We start from the raw sequence: 18,620 nt of genomic DNA, 5'->3' as shown, positions 1-18,620 counted from the left end.
ACATCTGGCAGACCCCAATTCCCCACCAATGGGGAGGTGCCAAGGGTGCTCACCGGCCCGCTACAGATTCTTCCCTAACTAACACCCTGCCACCGCAGAGGCCAAGCCTCTGCTTAGGCCTCGGCGCCCCACAAGTGGCTTAATGCCAGGCGCAGCCCTTGCCGCAGGTCATTCAAAAATATGGCATTACCACTGGTAGATAGGTGTACCCCATCCCCTCGGTAGAGGTCTGCAGACTCGGCCCGTATCTGCGGATGGGGCAAATAGATCCCAAGACCCCTTGTCATTGCTCTAAACAGGGCTCTATTGGCCATCCGCCTCGCCCTTTCAACAGCCCTATGGTCCAACGCTTCTCGCCATACCCGGCGCGGAAGCATCGCCGACCAAAAAATCAGGACACCAGGCCATCTTCTCATAATCTCACGGAAGTCATCCTGTGCCTGACAAGACAGGGCCACGCCCTTCATCATACCCAAATCGTTGCCTCCCAAATGGACAACCAGAATGTGTGGAGGAGGGGGATTCCGGCCCTCAAACAACAGCGGCAGCAAACCTGCCCAACGCAGGCCTCTTCTGCCACGCCACTCCACTGTGGCCCAACGGCTGAGTCCAAGCTGGGACCCGATCCGCGTCCTCTTCGCTTGGTGCGCCGCCCAAAAAACCATACTATGGCCACATATGAGGATGCGAATCCTATCGCGCCACGCCACAGCACCTGCAAGAAAAACAACGTCAGCAAGACTGCCCCCCATCCAAAGGCCTCACATAAGACTTGTAAGCGGAGGAGCGCCAACGCCCCACCTTCTGAATCTCGGCTCCCGCATACCCCATCGCCGCAGCCGTGGAAGCCGCACCTATACGAAAAGAATGGGTCCCAAATTTGACCCCCTCTAGACCCAACTTCGAGAGAGCCCTGCCTGTGACAGTCCAAAACTGGTACTTCGTAAGCGGGGAATTATTCTCATGGCAAAACAGTGCCCCGGGCGTTGTGCCCCGGGCTCTCAAATACTTCCTCAAAGCCGCAACTGGGCACAAATCTTTAATTGCGCATTGTCCTATCGACAAATCTACCCCCTTTTGCATCTGGTCGGTCTTAGAACGCCTAATGCGGATCACAACCCGATCGCCCTGAATCTTAACATCAGAAGCGGAGATGGCACGACCAGAAGCATCCTTAAGGGACTGGGGAACGAGCTCACTGATTCGGAGAGCTCCAAAAAATGCTATCAAGGAAGCGGCATGGAATAACAGTTCCTCAAAAGGGGAACTGCAGACCAGGGGCCACATGGCCCTCAAACCCTGCAGAATACTAGGGGAAATAGGCTGCCTGGCGTCCCTCGTGACGACAGCCTCCCTAGACCACCCCTCAAGCATCTTCCTAATGCGGAAGTCCACAGTGGGGTCGACCAGGCCCCGAGCCTTTGAAGCAAAACCCAAAGCCGCAAGCTGACTACGAATGTACTTAACCCTGTGCCCCTTACCTTTCTGAGCAACACAGAATTGAGCGGCATGCTCCACTGGAATTGGCCATGCCTGCGGAAGACCAGACAGCTGCCTGAACTCCGCAAAGTACCTCACCGCCCTGTCGTAGGCTCTCCTGGTACTAGGGGCCAGAGCTAACTGTATAGCTCTGGATGCCTCGGATTCCCAATCCTCCAGAGCTCCAAAGGAACTGGGGCGGGCAGCAAATCCGCCTCTGGGGCAAGCTGTCGAAACCGGTCCATCTGCAGACGAGATAAGGCGTCTGCCACCTCATTATTTAACCCGGGCACGTGTCTGGCTAAGAAAAGAATGTTAAGGTGCAGACACCGTAAGGTGAATGCTCGGACCAGCTTCATTACCCTGGGGGATCTAGAAGAGAGGGAATTCACCACCTGCACCACTGCCATATTATCGCACCAAAAGTGCACGGAGTGGTTGGCCATTTCCCCGCCCCACAGGTAAACAGCCCCCAGGATCGGGAAGAACTCAAGAAATGTAAGATCCCTGCACAGGCCAGCTTCCCTCCAGCCAGCGGGCCACGGTGCAGCACACCAGTGCCCGCGGAAATAAATTCCCAAACCAATGGAGCCCGCTGCATCAGAAGAAACCTGAAGGTCACCCTCCAACAACAGCTCCTGCCTCCAAAACGAAACACCATTGAAACTGCCCAAAAATTGGGACCAAACTTCCAAGTCCTGTTTCATACCTGGAGAAATCCGAATTCTATGATGCGGAAGCCGAAGTGACCCCATCGCATCACAAAGGCGCCTTAAGAAGGCTCTTCCTGGTGCCACCACCTTGCAAGCAAAGTTAAGGTGACCTACGACCTGCTGAAGCTCCAATAATGAAACTTTCCGCTTACTCAATAGAGTCTGCAATCGAGACCGTAACTCCTGAAGCTTTACCAAGGGCAGCCGCGAAGTCTGCTGCTCGGTATCTAATTCTATCCCTAGGAAGGTCAAAACCGTCGTGGGACCCTCCGTCTTTTCGTGTGCTAAGGGAACACCCAACTCGCCAGCTAAGCGTACAAAATCTTCTAACAGGCGGGCACACTGACCAGTGTGTGGGGGCCCAACCAGGATAAAATCATCCAAATAGTGGGCGGAGTCACGGCAGCGCTGCCTGCGACGTAGTGCCCACTCCAGGAACGTACTAAAACGCTCAAACACTGCACAGGAAACAGAGCAACCCATGGGAAGGGCTCTATCCATGTAAAATTTGCCCTCGAAGGCAAACCCCAGCAGTTCAAAGTCGTCGGGGTGAACAGGGAGAAGGCGGAATGCCGACTTGATGTCGCATTTTGCCATCTCAGCACCCCGACCACAACGTCTAACCACTTTGACCGCCTGGTCAAAGGATGTATAACGCACCGAGCATAAATGCTCGGGAATTGCGTCATTGACAGAACCACCCCGGGGGTAAGACAGGTGGTGAATAAGCCTGAATTCACCCGCTGCCTTCTTAGGCACTACTCCCAGGGGGGAAACACGCAAACAAGGAACTGGAGGGGAGGGAAAAGGGCCTAAAACCCTGCCCTCAGCACATTCCTTCTGAATCTTTGCCCGCACAACATCCTCCATGCCAATAACCGAACGCAAGTTATCTGACATGAAGGCAGTTCTGGGGCCATGAAAAGGTATACGAAAACCAAACAAAAAACCTTGTAACAAAAACTGGGCGTCGGCCTTGTTAGGGTAATCAGCCAGCATGGCCTCAAGTACCCTCACTTTTATTGGGCTGGGGCCCTTTACTAGGCCCCTGCTGCCCTGAGGGGCCACCCCCTTTCTTTCCAAATGGCCGCTGCCGTTTGCAGGCATTGAGGGCATGCGGGCCCCGGCAGGTCGGGCACTCATGTCCGAATCGACAGTTCTTACGGTTGCAAACCCCTTTAGAGGTGAACTCAAACCAAAGCAGCCGGGGCTGAACCGACTGCCCCGCCGAGGCGCGGGAACCGTAAGAACCCTGGGCAACACCCCCAGAAGCCTGTGCTGAACGCTGCACAATATGGCCACTATCTGATCTGTCCCCAACGAAAGACTTAGCCGGGGTCATCAGTTGCAACCACACGTGCTGGTGGACCTGATCCCAAGGCAAAGATGGGTTCAGGGCCGCCCGCATCCGGAATTCTTCGTCATATTGCAGCCAGGCTGCCCCTAAGAATTCCGTGTGAGCCCTATAAATAATGTCCATGTACTGGAAAAGTGGGGCAGCCCTCCAGGGCTGCGCCCTAGCTATGACTCCCGCATATATGAAAAAACCAGGAAGCCAATTATGCAACGTCCTGTCTATCTTGCGCCTCTTGATGCGCTCTTTGTCACGGTCTTCCAGATCTTCTTTATCCTTCTTCTCCAGATCTCTGAAGAGAAGGGTAAAGACATCCACATAATCACCGCGTAGGATCTTCTCTCTAGTGGCCGGGGTAAGATGATCACCTAATGGCATAGCCGTGTCCCCAACTGGGAGGGCCCTATAAGGCACGGAACCATAATTGGACCAGGGAACCCCATAATAAGACCCCCATGGTGGGAGAAGGCCCATGCCCTGAAACTGTGCCGAGGGGGGCACCCAACTAGCCGTGCCGGGCGACTGCCCCGGCATAGCGGTCTGACTCCAATGGCTCCAGTCGGGCAACAAACCAGAACAAGATGGACCAACTGAGGAACTAGTGTGTGTACCTGCGGACTGTGGTGTGCCTTGCTGCACCTGACCCCAGGGCCAGGTGCCCGGCTGCTGTGGCCAAGGACACTTACCCTCAGCCTCAGGCGGTTGCACTACCAGAGCCACTTGTCCAGCGTCCTGGGTCCAGGTCCCCTCTACCTCCGTGGCTGCTGCCTCCGCCACCTCATCCTCGACGATATGACTAGCCGCAGAAGTAGATGGAGCCGAAGTACCAACAGGAGATGCCCCTTCTAAAGCCGCCAAACGAGAGAGAATATCGTTAAGCGATGCAGTCTTAGACGCAATTCTCACGGGTCTCTTACTTGCCGGTTCAGCTGACTGAGCGGAAGATGCCCGTGCCTGCTCTAAAGCAGCAATCCTCGCTAGAATATCGCGTCTTGCAGGAACATCATCCTCCTCATCCGATGATAAGGCAGCAGCAGCGCGCTTAGGTGGGCGCTTAGCAGGTTGCTTGCCCTTAGACACACCTGTACCCTTCTTGGGTCCCATCCTAAATGAACCCAAAAGGAATGGTAGCTAAAGACAAAACACCAGGGGGCCCAGAACCGACACCGGCCGCCCACTAAGCTACAGTGCAGTAGTGGGATTTGAACCAGAGAGAACTGATTCACAGCCAGACCACTTAACCACTGTGCCAAGCTGCTCTAACCAAGCCTAAATCAGACACACAGCCCCAAATACGGCCAATGAAGCCGGAAGATAGCAAGGATCCAGGCCCAGAAATTACAGCTCAAGGAGCCCAATGGAGCCCAGAATGGCTGCTTACTAAAAACGTCCCCAAAATGGCCGCCAAGGCCAGGCGCAAAATGGCCGCGCAACCGATGAAACCCCAGGGCCAGCCGGTTGCACCGGGGCAAAAACCTACCCCAAAATGCACGCCCCCAACCGCCGGGCGAGAGGGGGGGGGGAAGGGGGTGCCAAACGGCCGCAGGCTCGAGCCCAAAAGGGAAGCCGCGGCAGCAACGAGGAGAAATCCGCGCACACACCCCCGCCGCCGAAAGCAAAGCAATGCGGCGGCAAGGAATGGGGCAAGTCCTCGGGGGCCGAACAAGGGCCGCGCAGAGTGCCCAGCCCGTACACCCGGCCGAATCGCGACCAGGCCAAAAAGGGGCGGAGCAAAGCCGCTCCTACCCCGCGACTCCCACCCCGCTCCTAAGAGCACCGGACAAGCGTGAGGGGGGGGAGACACACAGACTCGCCCGCCGACCCCCTTGCCACCAGAACGGCGGGGGGAATGAAACCTCCCGCCGCGCCCAACCCACACCGCCCGCCGGACGAGTGAACCGGGCAACCCAAAGGCAAACGGCCGGTCGCTGCACGAGCAGAGGTGAGAGCAATCTCCACCCCTCCGCCCAACCAAGCCTTCACCAGCCAGGCAGCGATGAATCCTGCCGTTCCTATGCGCCAAGGCCTCGTGCCGGGGAGCAAACCGCAACGTGTTGCCTCCACCGAGCACGAGGCAAGACTGAAGCCACGGGGGCGGAGCGGCAGAAAACGCTGCGAAACTCCGCCCCCAAGGCTGAATGCCCGGAGGCTGTAGCTGTCTGCCTCCATCCTTGCAGTGGGGCAAACGGCTGCCACCTGCTCAATGGGGGGGCAAGCCCCCTAGCAGGGTTGGCAGTATTCTACAAGAAGGAACCCCCATGTGGGTGGTTCCATATGAAGTAATAGATCCGAGAGCTGTCGATACTGAGCAACAGTGTTTAACATATAAGGAGATAACCCGAATAGAAGCTTCCAAACTTAAAATAAAGACACAAGACGAGTTATCACCCAACTATGATTGGTTTCAGTATAGGCAGATCAGAGATCTCTATAACTCGGACTGTGCAAAGGGAGGCATAAGAACAGAGAATTCGGAACTAGAGCAGACACTTTTAAAAGAGGATAAGAAGGAAATTTCCAAGGTATACCAAGTACTGTTGAAATGGTATACTGAAGATGAAATAGTTAAAGTACAAATGGTGAAGTGGGCCATAAATTTTAACAAAGAAATAACAATGGAGGCATGGGAACACTTGTGGAAAAACACAATGAAGACTACAACGTGTACTAATATTAAAGAGAACATTTACAAAATGATCTATCGTTGGTACATGACACCAAAGAAGATTGCGCTAGGGAATTCGAACACCTCTAACAAATGCTGGAAATGTAAAAAACATGAGGGTTCTCTGTACCATATGTGGTGGACGTGTGAGGTAGCTAGGCAGTACTGGGGAGAAATAATAAAAGTAATAAGTGAGATTCTACAATTTCAAATCAATAAGAACCCAGAACTCCTGCTACTGAACTTGGGAATGGAGAACATTCCAGCCCAATATAGAACATTGCTATTTTACATGACAGCAGCGGCCAGACTTTTGTATGCGCAAAAATGGAAAGTACAAGAAGTGCCAACTATTGAGGACTGGACTTACAAATTGCTGTATATGGCCGAAATGGACAAAATGACAAGAAAATTGAGAAATCTGGACCCAGGACAGTTCAACACAGACTGGGAGAAGCTGAAGCAATACGTGTTGAAGAAATGGGAGGTGGGAGGAGAACTGTGGCAGTTTGAGAACTATTGAAACATGACAAAATGTAGAGGGGGGTGACTTTACCGGAGGGTAGAGAGAGAGATGAAAATGTCTAAGCAGCTACCTTGTTAGATTGTTATATATAGAAAAATATATAGAATATGGATAGAAAATAATTAACTATAAGGACCGACTAATTAATATTGTTTCTGGTATAAACGTGTAACATGTTAAACTGAATAAGTCTACCTGAAGAAATATATGGATCAAATTGATTGATAACTTTTGACGATAGTTATATAGATGTATAATTAAAGAAAGAGGAAATTAATAATATAATTAAATATAACTAAAGTAGAATGAAGACAAGATATGTAGAAAAAGTAATATACAGAATATAAGTTAAATGGGTTGACTTATATGAATGTATGGATTATATGGTTTATATGGTATATGGTTTATAGAAATATTTGAAACCAGGAAATTATGAAATTATGAAAAAAGGGACAAATTGTTTGTCTAATACGGAAGAAGGGACTTAAAGATAGGGTACAGAGTGTTAAAAATAGTTAAAGAATTATTGCTTAGATTAAAGGGAAAGTATATGTTTGTTAGATAGATGAATTAAAATGAGTAAGGGAAAAGTGACAAAGGGTTGGAAAACTGTTGGAAGTCTACAAAAAAGGGGGGAAAGGGAGGGGGTTAGAAATTGGGAAACGGGAATTGACTGTAATGTGAAATTAAATGATTCTAATTCCAATAAAAATTTTATTAAAAAAAAAAAACAAAGGGAGAAAGCCCTCAAGTTGTTAATTAAGATTCTCTCTACATGAGACCGCTTATATGAGGACACTCAAGTATAGGGAGACACTATGTTAGCTGGGAAGAGTAGTTCATTTTCGCCTCCCCAAAGGCTCTGTCAATTAACAGACCCTCTCAGGAGCAATCTCTAGGGCTTTGCTGCAACCCAGTCTCAGAGCTGCAGTCAGGTTCTGGGTGCAAGCTTGTCCATTTCCACACCTGCCTGTGGAACATTGCATGAAAGACCTGGAAGACAGCGTCTTCTCATGCAAAATTGCTCCAGGAAGACGCTGTTATCTGGGAGTTTTGCGCAAAATCATGTCTTCCTGGAACAATTTCATGAGAGAAGACGCTGTCTTCCAAGTCTTTCGCATGATGTTCCACAGGCAGGTAAGACGTGTGGAAACGGCCCTTATTGGGTTTCTTTGGCTGAGGGTTCATTCCTGTTTCTTCTTTTTTTCTTTTCAATTCTTATTTACTTGTAGGGCAGTGGGCTAGCCTAGGGCTGTGCCCCAACCCGGTCTCAGAGCTGCAGTCAGGCTCTGGGTGCAAGCTTATTGGGTTTTCTCGGCTGAAGGCTCACTCTTGTTTCTCATTTTTTTTTTCTTATTTGCTTATGGGGCAGTGGGATAGCCTAGGGCTGTGCCCCAACCCAGTCTCAGAGCTGCAGTCAGGCTCTGGGTGCAGCTTTTTGGTCTTCTTGAGGGCTCACTCTTCTGTCTCATTTTGTCCCCTTTTAATTCTTATTTGATTGTGGGGTGTTGGGCTAGCCCAGGACTCTGCCAATAGCTGCAAGCCAATGCAAGTCAATTGGCATTTGCAGCTTCTAATCTATGTACTGGAAGTTTCATGGGGCGACCACTTTGGGAGTCTGTAACTCACACATCTGAAATGCAATCTTGGCCAAACTTGGAGGGTGGCTTAAAGAAAGCCTGCTGAAGACACCCTGTGAGTTTGGCATCTCTGAATGTGAAAGGGGTGGTGCTAGGGCCCCCATAAGTGACAGACTATGGACCGATGAACCAGTCCATGAACTGGGGTGGGTCTGTGAATGGTCCATGGTCTCTTCAAATTCTTTAATTGGCCTTCTATTTATGTAACTCATCAGTTTTGCCATCACTGCATATTCTGACATTTTATCTTTCCAGATATCCCTGGCTGGGCATTCTTCTTCTTTCCATTTGCTTGCCATTACCACTCTTGCAGCCATCACAAAATACCTAAATAGTTCATGTAGTGTTCTGTCAACATTATTTGGTATTATTCCCAACAAAATAGTCTAGGGTTTCATGGCAAAATCATTTTTTAAAATCTTCTGAATCACAGTGTGTATATCTTTCTATTTTTTAAAAAAACTTTTTTAACATGTCCACCATATATAAAAAAAGAACCGTCGGCTTTCTTACATTTCCAACATACCCCTACATATTTCTTATCCATTTTTTTTCAATATCTTTTGGTGTGATGTACCATCTAAATAACATCTTGTACCAATTTTCTCTCAGTGTTTGGCTTGCTGTAAATTTTATGCTCATAGTCCATAAATTTTCCCACTGTTGAAATGTTATTTCTTCTCCCAAATTTTGCATCCATTTTAGCATACAGGTTTCAACTTGTTCTGTTTCTGTATCATATTGAAGTTGAAGTTTGTAAATTTGGCCCAAGATATGAATCTGTTTCTGTGTAATTATCTTCTCAAAATCAGTGAGATCCCTCAAATGGCCTCTGTAATCCTTAAAAACATCCTTTAATCTGCAGACTGCCTGCAAATATATCAGCCATTGTATTTCCTTTCCTTCATTGCAAATTTCTTACTATGATTTTATCTTCCCTTGAGAATTTATCATATCTTGATATATTATTAAGTCATTATTTTTTCTGATTCTTATCACAAAAGGCATTGATTAGTGATAATATTGGTGATATTGGAGGGCTTATCTTCATTGTTACCGAGTCCCAGATTTGGATCAAGCTTTTGTGTTGTGTCCTTGTTCTTCTTTTCACCCAAAGGTAATCATGTAGCCCTTCAGACAAATCAGACACTTCTAATTGTATTAATCTATCCTTTGGGTTTTTAATCCAATCTGTAATCCAAACCAGCTGCTTCATAATATAACTTAATGTTTGGTACCACCAACCCTCCTCTTCTTTTTTCATCCTGTAGTACCTTTTTTCATCCTGTAGTAAATTGATTTATCTTTCTTTGCCACCTTTTCAGTGCCTTATCTTTTATATTGATTGGTAACATCCTAGTATGTAAAAGGCAAGATGTATTGGTGACAACTCTCTTTTTATTCCTGCGCAGGGGCACTCTGGCCTGTATGAGGATAAAGAATCATCAACAATACTGCTTGCTTAGGAGAGGGTGGGGAGGACTGGTGCACCCCTCCCAAGGCTCTACAGCAGCCATGGAAAGGCCCAACACAGCCCTCCACTCCAACCCAGTACACCAGCAGGGAGGGCCAAACTCCCACACTGGCCATCTCTGTTGCTGCAGCAGCCTCCTCAGGGTCTACGTAGGGTTGTGCCTCTATAGCCACTGAGGCACTGGGGAGGCCCACCATGCTGGCCTAGCCCTCAGCATGCCCTGAGCAGGCTAGGGTGTCATGACGGGCTGTGGAGTGGTGCTGTGCTGTGCACTGGTCCAATTTATGCCCACTTGAGGCTGAATCTGGCCAGTGCAGAGCCCAGAAACACTGCGGAGGCAGCATGACAGGCTGTCAGTCCTGGGCAGTTAGGTCCCTTCAAGTTCTCCACAGTTAACACACAAGTATTCCAGTTGAAACAACTTTATTAGAGATCCATACAGTTCAGGGTGTTCACAAAAAGGTAGTAATTGGCAGAAGTGACAATTCAAACAAAGGCATTACTAATAATAGGGAAACTTCCCGCCCTTTGGGTCTATTGACATTCTGGCATGAAACCCCAAAGAAGTTACATGGGAACTGATTCGTTTAGACTAAGTGAAGTACAAAGTGAAAATATCCCAGTCTCTGGGAAAAGATAAAACATTCACTGCTAGCAGCTTGCCTTCAAGGACACTTGCTGGAAAAGTGAAAGTACATATTTTCAACAGATAACGGAGAGGCCCCACTGGCTCTCCTGCATTTTATGTTAGCAGCTAATATGCTCTCAGATAACCTATACAGCATACAGAATATAACTTTGGCAAACAGTTATGATCAGCACAACCTGCACAACACAATAATGGCAGGTATGCTAGCATACATGACACAGGCCCTGGAGTACTCCTGCACTCCACACAGGCCCAATTTCAACCCATTTGAGGCCAAATTGGGCCAGTATAGAGCACAGGAATGCTGCCAGGGCAGCGTGATGGGCCCTGGAGAGCTGCTGTGCTCCATACGGACTGATTTCCACCTGCTTGAGGTCTAATGGGGCTGGTGCAGAGTGCAGGAATGCTGCCAGGGTGGTGCGATGGGCCCTGGAGTGCTCCTGCACTCTGCACTGGCCCGATTTAGGCCCATTTGAGGCTGAATTGACCCTCTGTAGAATGTAGGAATGCTGCTGGGGTGGTGCATGCCCTCACAAGTCCACACTAGAACCTGTTGTATTGTTAAATACAATGGGCTTTGTTGCTAATTTAAAATAAAAATTAATTTTCAGCAAAATATTCATTTTTATTTTAGAAATTCTTCCTATCCAAGACAATTTTAACTTAGACCATCTTTCAAGATCTTTTTATATTCTCCTCCATAGTACTTCATGATTATCTTTAAATAGTGTTTCCTTTTGTTCTGTTAAATTTATGCCCAAATATTTCACTGGATTTACTGCTATTTCACATCCCGACAGTTCCTCATTTTTTTCTTCTTCTTGCTTTGTCAAAAACATGGGAATTATTTTAGGTTTCTTCCCTATTAACTTTAAATCCTGAAAAATTTCCAAATCTCACAAGGTGTTCCGGAACATGTTGTACTGTCTCATATGGGTTCAAAATCATCAAAAGGTCATCTGCATAGCATTTCAATTTAAGTTCTTCATCGTCCATTTTCAGACCTTTAATTTTGGAGTCTTGTCTTAATTTTGAAACAAAAATTTCCATTGCTAAGATGAATAATTGTGGGTGACAATGGACAGCTTTGTTTAGTCCCCTTTTCAATTTGCAATCCTTCTGTTAATACCCCATTGATCAAAATCTTAGTCTTTTGCTTTGTATAGATTCCTTGTATCCAATTCTCAAATCTTGGACCACAATTTAAATTCTCTACTATTTTTTGTAAATAAAAGTCCAAGAGAAGATGTCAAATGCTTTTGCAGCATCCTAAAAAATAAATGTTATCTTATGTCTCTCCCCCCTCCCCAATAATTCAAAAGGCTTGAGTACCTTGATTGGTGCTGTCGGGGTGTGATAAAAGAATTAGATTGGTTGCTCTTGGAGTCTTACAAAGAAACTGTAGTTAATAAAATGTTCCTGGAGCTGACCGATGAATTTCGAGTTTTGATTAAACATTCCCAGGAAGAGTTTTAAACTTACCAGAGCTGATTGATGGCCCTCGATTGCAGGACAGGATTGAATCAATAGGAAGAGGGGGGATTGGAATGTTCAGGACAGTGACACATGAGTGCCTTTATTGTCAAATGTAAAACGTCTGCAGCAGGAAATAATCATGCCCATTCACTCGGCATATACTTACATTCCATTCACGTATCACTCTCCCTGGCAGGAGCCTGCAACACTTTGTTCATCTGGATGGCTTGCTAATGAGGCTTGAAGTACATTAAATTCAGTGGCTTATAATTTTATATCATAAGCAGCTATTAAAACAGTGGAGGCCAGATGGACTGCTCACACAGTGGCTGTTCCTAGGCAACCACAACAGTTTTGCCAGTATTCCAGGCTTGTTTTCTGTAAGTAAAAAGTAGGGGCAGAGCCATTTTCAGGGCTGTTTTAGCCTTTGAGGGAGGAATCACTGGCTCCAGTCCAAGCAGTAACCACCAAGCGATCTGCTACCACCCAACTGGCATGATTAACCTAAGCCTGGCTGGTTGCTACAGTTCAACAGCAGCTGCCCCACAAAAGCCAGGGTTGTAAAGTGGTAAGTTTCAGCCTAAGATCTCGCATCTCCATTCTGCAATGGAAACTCATTGGGGGCCTTGGGCCAGTTGTACATTCTCAGCCTAATTTACTTTGCAGGCAGGAGTGGATGGGCCATTAAGAACTCTGGGATGTCTCCCTGTTGGCTGATGTCCTCCCACCTACCTGTGCTGGGCCAGCCCTGTGACAGAAGGGTTGAGCCTGTCCCACACAAGCCCTGTGCAATGTGGGGGAGGTGACACTCAACCTGCCAGGGGAAATGCAGGAGGAGGTGGCACCTGACCAAATCCCCGTGTGGAGCAAGACAGGAGAGGTGATTCCTGGCCTGCATGAAACAAGGATGGCAATGCTTGTCCCATGCAAGCTCCATGCAAGGCAAGCAGACCCAGAGCTTCCCAAGCCTACATGAGGCAAGGGAGGTAGCACCTGTAGCACTCTAGCCCCACATGAGGTGAGGCAAGGGAGGTGGCAGCTAGCCTGCTCAAATACAGTTTGATACAAGGAAGCCGTACTCAGCTTGGCCAATGTCAGGTGTGGCAAGAAAGTTAGCAATGCCCATCTCAACATGCATGAAGCAAGGAAGGTGGTGCCACCTGGCTTGGCCTGTGCAAGGTAAGGAAGGCAGTGGTGGTGCACAGCTTGGCCTGTGTGAGATAAGGTGAGGAAGGAGGCAGCATCCAGCTCAGTCTGCATGAGGTGAAATGCGGGACACCCAGCTTGGCTTGTGCAAGGTGAGGGAGGAAGAGATGGAACTTGGCTCAGCATGCCAAAGCTCCACATGTGAGGGGAGGCAGGTGACCAAACTGAGTGTAAAAGTTAAAGGTAAGCATAAGAAGGTGCTGCAGAGAAGATCACAGAGTGAGGAAAAAAGGAGAGAGTTGTTAAATAAAGAATTGCCCCCCTGAGGTAACAGTTTATGGAAATAATAATAATAACATTTTATTTATATACTGCCCTTCAGGACAACTTAATGCCCACTCAGAGGAGTTTACAAAGTATGCCATTATTATCCCCACAACAAAACACCCTGTGAGGTGGGTGGGGCTGAGAGAGCTCCAGAGAACTGTGACTAGCCCAAGGTCACCCAGCTGGCTTCAAGTGGAGGAGTAAAGTAAGGAGGAGCTGTAATATGAACCCCAAGCAGTTTAAAAGAACAGACAAGTTGGGAAAAAAGGAGTGCCTGCCTTTCCCCCAATATATGCTGCCACCATTTAATTCACTAGGCCCATTGGTTGTGACCAGAGCATTTGTGTGTGTGCGTCATATTTTCCTTCAGCTAACAACTTCAGGCCAGTCAGGGTTAAAACAAAAACAAACTTTATTTACAATAAGGAAAAGAGGACTGAACATATTTTAAACTGACAAACATATTGGGGTTAAACAGGAAAGTTTTCAAAGTAACAGAACAGATTTACAACCATCTGTCTTTCTGTTGCCTCTCTTAGCAGTGTCTCAAACTCTTCTAACTCTCTGTCTCTCAAAAGCCTCCTTTCCTCTCCAATGGACTCTAACTCTGATTGGGCCAGCATTCCACCCACTCCCATTGGCTATCCCTCCGGAGAGGAGGAGCAGGAGCCAGTTCTGTCTATCACAGGAAAAGGGGAAAGGCTACGGGGGGTTTCAGGAAAGGGAAACAGGATATAATGGGGAAGGGCTTCTGGTTTGGGATCATGGTGGTCTGACGCAGCTCTAAGAGCGGAGCTGTCCGAGCCGCTGTTTGTGAGGGCCAGCGGGGTGCTAGATTGCCCGGGGCCCCCTGTTCTCAGACGGAGAACAGGCATGAAAACTCAGGATCCAGAGGGTGCATTGATCTCGGCTGAGGGGGGAGATCTGCGTAACAGTACCCCACCCAGCCTTGAGGTCCCGCCCGAAGAAGGATGGCAAAGATCTCTGCAGCGGCTTTGGAGTCATTGAATTGGCATAGGATCACCGTACCCAAGCTTCAGTAACTAATTTGGACTAATTTGGAATAATTTGAGTACCGAAACAGCGATTACAACCCACAAATAGAACTATTAAGGTAAAGATTGCTATCTCTCTTTCCGAGAAGAAATTTGGTAAGAAGAATTGAATTAATTTGGAAGATAAAGATTGCTAAGTGTTAAGGACATATTGGCTAAGCTCCGGTAAAGTGACTGAGTTAAAAAGAATTTATTTAGAAGAATTAGAGCGAAGAAAGTAATTATTGTTTACATACCTGTGGTCTAAGAGAGATAGTGAACTGTGGGAAACCTGAAAAAATGTGAGAACTGCTGTGTGGTCATGACGGAGCAGGAAGTGCGTCAAAGCAATAGAGTAACAGGCTGGAAGCGGCGGTTAACGGAAACCCGGAAAAGGAAGAGCGCCATTTTGAAAAAAGGAAAGGGCAAGACCTCAATTCAAGCGGAAGTGGGACATCTTGGAGAAGGTTAAGGGCAGAAGCTTCGAGTTAAAACCATAGAGAAAAGATGCCCACCATTTTGGATACTGGAATTGTTTAATTGGAGAAGAATTTGTTTTAAATAAAGGACTTAATTTTAAAAATAATAAATTACTTTCGCTACGGAGTTGCAGAAGAGAGCGGACTCATGGGAGCGAGGTAAAGCCAGCCCCACGATGTCGAAGAAGGAGTGGCAGTCGGCATTGGAGAGTTTGGACAAGAAAGTGGCAGATGGAAATAAGGAGATTAAAGATATGATAAGAGACATGGAGAAAGACTTTAAAGAGACACTTAAATTGGAAGGGGCAGAAGTAACCAAGAGTATTGATGAGGTCAAGAAGGAGTTACAAACAATGCAGTTGAAAGCGAAGGTAATGGAGGATGAAGTGGACAAATTGTCTGTTTCTTTCAAGACAGAAACTAAGGGTTTGCAAGGAAGAATGGCCGTGATGGAATGTAAATACATGGAAAGACAACTTAGATTTCACGGGGTCCCAGAAGCAGAGGGAAAGTCAGCCCAAGAGCAGATATCAGAAATACTTGCAGAATTTTTGGATAAAGAAGTGGAAGAAATTGTGGCTTTACTGGATGTGGCATACAGAATCAATTCAAAATATGCAGCTCAAAAAAATCTACCAAGAGATATGATAGTGCAATTCACAACGAAAAGAACAAGAGAAGATATTGTGAGTAAACAGTTTCAAAACCCTCTGGAAATTGCTGGAAAAAGAGTACGAATAATGAAAGAGCTACCTAGAGGAGTTTTGTTGGAGAGGAAGAAATATAGAGAACTGGTTCAAATGTTGAAGGATTTGAATATCAGATATAGATGGGAAATACCAGAGGGTTTGAGTTTTGAATTTCAAACAGCCAAAAAAACATTCAGGTCTAGCCATGAGATGGAGAGGTTTTTTATGGACAATGAAAAAGACCTACCTAAAAGATCTAGAATATGACCATGGAGTGCAAAATTATATCTTGGAATGTAAATGGACTTAATTCACCTTTCAAACGTAAAACTATTTTCCATTGGCTATCTAAACAGCACTGTAATATAATTTGTCTACAAGAGACTCATATTAAGAAACAAGATGTAAAATATTTTAAAAATGCCAAATTGGGAAGGGAATTTGCAGCTTCATCGAAGCAAAAAAAAAGAGGAGTAGTTTTGTACATTAAAGATGAGCTGCAACCTAAAATGATAATTAACGATGTGGAAGGAAGATATATAGCTGTGGAAATTATTTGGAATACGGAAAAGATTTTTCTGATTGAAATTTATGCACCAAATGGAGCTAAGGACAACTTTTTTAAGGACTTACAGAAACAACTGGATGGGCTAACTTACTCACAAATAATTTTGGCAGGTGATTTTAACGGAGTTACGGCTTTAGATGTGGACAAGAAAACAAAGGGTGCACAAAAGAAAAGAGGATTATTGCCAAAATCCTTCTTTGAAATGAAGGATCAGGAGAATCTGGAAGATACTTGGAGAAGAAATAATCCCAAAGTAAAGCAGTACACGTACTTTTCGCCGAGACATTTGACACTATCAAGAATTGATATGATCTGGGCCTCTAAGGACTTGGTTGTATGGACAAAAGATGTGGAGATAATGCCAAAAGTAGGCTCAGATCATAATCCAATCATGTGAAAGTTTGGAAAAGGCACCAAAAGACGAAGATGGAGAATAAATGAGGATCTGCTGCAACAAAAGGACAATTTAGAATTGCTACAGAGGGAGACCAAATTCTTTATACAGTATAATTTGAACAATACCATTCCAACTCACAAAGTTTGGGACACTTATAAGGCAGTTATTAGAGGAGTATTGATGGACTTAAATGCAAGGGATAAAAAGAAAAAAGAGGAGAAAAAGAAATAAATTGTGGAGAATATAAGAATTAAGGAGACACAACTGAAGAAAAGACCAGGGAAAAAGAAATTATTTCAAGAAATTAAAATTTTGCAAGAACAATTGAAAGCAATGGAGAATAAAGAGTTGGAATGGGAACTGAAGAAATTGAATCAAAAGTCGTTCGAAGGAGCAAATAAACCTGGGAAATATTTAGCGTGGCAGTTGAAAAATAAAAAAGAGAAAAAGGTGATAACTAAGATTCAAGAAAATGGAATGACATTGACTGATCAAACAGCGATTAGCAGAGCATTCTTTAACCTTTATGCAAAATTGTATCAAAGGAAAGAAGTAAATTTGGATGCTATTGAGCAATATTTAGACAAAGTTAAATTACCAGAGAATTGGAAGGAAAAGCTGAATGCAGAAATTACGGAGACAGAGATAAGAGAAGCCATTCAGTCGACTAAATTAGGCAAGGCACCAGGTCCAGACGGAATTACGGCTAGATTCTATAAATCATTGGTAGATGAGTTGGTACCTTTTTTGAAGGTGGTAATGAATGAAATTTTAAGAGGACAAAAGGTTCCAGAGTCTTGGAATGAGGCCACTATATCATTGATACCAAAGGAGGATCAGGACCTATGTAATGTTAAAAACTATCGTCCTATTTCATTGCTGAATAATGACTATAAAATTTTTGCAAAAATATTGGCGGAAAGACTGAAGGAAGGGCTTGTGGAATTTATTGCAGAAGAACAAGCAGGTTTCCTTCCAAATAGACAAATCAAAGACAATTTGATAACTGTTCTAAATGCGATAGAATATTACGATAAACACTGTGAAAAGGAAGTTGGTTTCTTTTTTGTGGATTCAGAGAAAGCTTTCGATAATTTAAATTGGAGTTTTATGTTTGCCACAATGGAAAAACAGCAAATGGGAAAAGACTTTATTCGAGCGGTAAGAGCGATTTACAAAGACCAATGTGCAGCAATTGTAGTCAATAACGACTTAACTAAAAAACTGGAAATTAGGAAAGGTACAAGGCAGGGCTGCCCACTATCTCCATTGTTGTTTATCTTGATTTTGGAAATATTGTTGATTCAGATTCGAGAGTATGATGTGATAAGAGGCATAAAAATTAAAGATTTTACCTACAAAGTTAGAGCTTTTGCGGATGATGTGATGGTTATTGTCGAAGATCCAACACAAAACATGCCAAAGTTGTTAGACAAAATAAAGGAATTTGGAGAGTTGGCTGGATTTTATAAGAGAAAATCTAAGATACTATGTAAGAATATGACCAAACAAAAGCAACAAGAATTGATGGAAATTACAAATTGTGAAGTAACACATAAAGTAAAATATTTAGGAATTGAGCTTACAGCGAAGAATATTGACTTGTTGAAGAATAACTATGAAAAGCTATGGCAGCAAATTGATAGAGATTTGATTAAATGGAATAAATTAAATCTGTCATGGCTGGGAAGAATAGCGGTAGTCAAGATGAATGTGTTACCTCGGATTATGTTCTTATTACAAACAATTCCAATTATTAGAGACACTAAGCAATTTGAAAAGTGGGAAAGGAAGATTTCCGATTTTGTATGGGCAGGCAAGAAACCGCGAGTAAAAATGAAAGTTCTGTGTGATGCCAAGGAAAGAGGTGGACTGCAATTGCCGAATATCAGACTATACTATGAAGCAATTTGTTTGGTTTGGCTTAAAGATTGGATGTCCTTGGAGAACTGTAAGCTACTAACTTTGGAAGGTTATAAAAAACTGTTTGGGTGGCATGCCTAC

This window comes from Eublepharis macularius, chromosome 5, assembly GCF_028583425.1.
Source record: "Eublepharis macularius isolate TG4126 chromosome 5, MPM_Emac_v1.0, whole genome shotgun sequence".
NCBI classification, from domain to species: Eukaryota; Metazoa; Chordata; class Lepidosauria; order Squamata; family Eublepharidae; genus Eublepharis; species Eublepharis macularius.
The sequence above is the reverse complement of the archived record's forward strand: the minus strand, read 5'-3'. Positions refer to the sequence as shown.